Source organism: Myotis lucifugus, unplaced genomic scaffold (genome assembly GCF_000147115.1).
Source record: "Myotis lucifugus unplaced genomic scaffold, Myoluc2.0 scaffold_111, whole genome shotgun sequence".
NCBI lineage: Eukaryota > Metazoa > Chordata > Mammalia > Chiroptera > Vespertilionidae > Myotis > Myotis lucifugus.
The window spans coordinates 3,055,967-3,057,986 of NW_005871159.1; positions in this window are offsets into that span (position 1 = coordinate 3,055,967).

Here is a 2,020-nt window from a genome sequence, read left to right on the forward strand (position 1 = left end):
GTCCTAAATCTGCTCCAGAATCTGCTTGGCAATCACTATGCATCCATACTTTGCAAAGATCGAGGTAGTTTACTGGGCACTCTTTCTAGGTAAGAGATTCCAGAGACCGAAGATTGATGGAAATGAAAGGTAGGGTGCATTCTGATTCAGGAACACTCCCTTGCAAGGTCTCCATAGCCAAACACTAGCCAGACCCCCAACCCTTTCAAACTTAGAGGTGTGTAAATGGGTGTGTTTTTCAGAAACCATGCTGCATCTTTTTTAAAAAAGCGGTTTATATATTTTTTTCTTAAATATTTTTAAAATTTATTTCAGAGAGAGGAAGAGAGAATGAGAGAGGGATAGAAACATCAATGATGAGAGAGAATCATTGAATGGCTGCCTCCTGTATGCTCTCTACCTGGGGTCCAGCCTCAATTTTTCGGTCATGAGCCCTGATGGCCAGATGAGGGCCAACCAACTGAGCCACACCAGCCAGGGCCATGCTGTACCACTTTTATCCAGCAGAGGGAAGTAGAGTGCCAAATCAGTGCAGAAATATCCAGAACTCCAATGTACACACACAACACACACACACTATTCAGCTTGATATTTGCCCTGTGACTTTTAGATACTGAAGAATACTGTCACGGGATTAAAAATAAATTCTGGATGAAGCCAGCTTTGGACAAAATTCTGTAAAAGGAGATGTTTATTTTAGGTAAGTGCTTGTAGCCCCTGCCATGCTTCAGGAGTCCCTGGGAGACACTGTGCAGCATGACGCCCTATTTCAGGCTTGGCCTTCTGGCAGTCTGGTGTTTCCATATTGTCCATCCCCCAAGCTTTGAAACAACCTGCTAAGGTCATGCAATGTCTCTGTGGTCTTCTGATTCCAGGCTTTACGCAGTCTTCAAACCATGGCACTTCCTACATCAGCTAACAGGGTTGGTCAGGTTCCTGCCCTCTTCTATTTGTTCCACAAAGTGGGAAAGGGTGAGTTCAGACTGAAGTGCAATCCATTTTCAGTTGTCATGTTTTGGAGTCATATAAACTCTTAATCATGCCAAATCTTCTCAGGGTTAAGTCGGCTCGCGTGAATTGCGCGTACTCCGCGGGAGCCGTCTTTAACTCGGTTCATATAGATTTGCGGTTTGGCGCTGATACAGCACTGCCTGGCTTCCCCTCATCAGAGGTGATGGAGAAAAGTTTTCCTCACCATGCTTTTCTAGGTTCCGAAAGTAGTGAAAAGCATTCTATTGACCTTTTAACTATTGTGCTCTTCTGGGAAAGAAGGGTTTTGAGCAGAGAGTACTCCTCAGGTTTCTGAAGCCCTGTCTTTCCCACCCACCGCACCCCCCTTCCTCACAGCCCTGGTCCCGTGCTTTTTGGCGCTGATGCAGCACTGCCTGGCTTCCCCTCATCAGAGGTGATGGAGAAAAGCTTTCCTCACCCTGCTTTTCTAGGTTCCAAAAGTAGTGAAAAGCATTCTATTAACCTTTTAACTATTGTGCTTTTCTGGGAAAGAAGGGTTTTGAGCAGAGAGTACTCCTCAAATAGAAACAGATGACATGGAATGGCTTAGGCATGACTCACCCTCTTCAGCCCCCATGGGCTTCTTTACTACCCAACGTAGGGGATACAGACCCAGTGCAACCATGCACTTAGTCCAGAAGGGCTCTTCAAATTGTATCCTAATGCCATGGATTTACTTTTATTAACAGACAGAGGGATCATATAGCTGGTAAGGGTTTAGGCCAGGGGTGGGCAAACTTTTTGACTCGAGGGCCACAATGGGTTCTTAAACTGGACCGGAGGGCCGGGACAAAAGCATGGATGGAGTGTTTGTGTGAACTAATATAAATTCAAAGTAAACATCATTACATAAAAGGGTACGGTCTTTTTTTTTTTTTTTTTTTTTTAGTTTTATTCATTTCAAACGGGCCGGATCCAGCCCACGGGCCATAGTTTGCCCACGGCTGGTTTAGGCTGTCAATAAGAGTCAGCAAGGATCCTAGTTACCAGTGATTCTGGGTACTCAGCA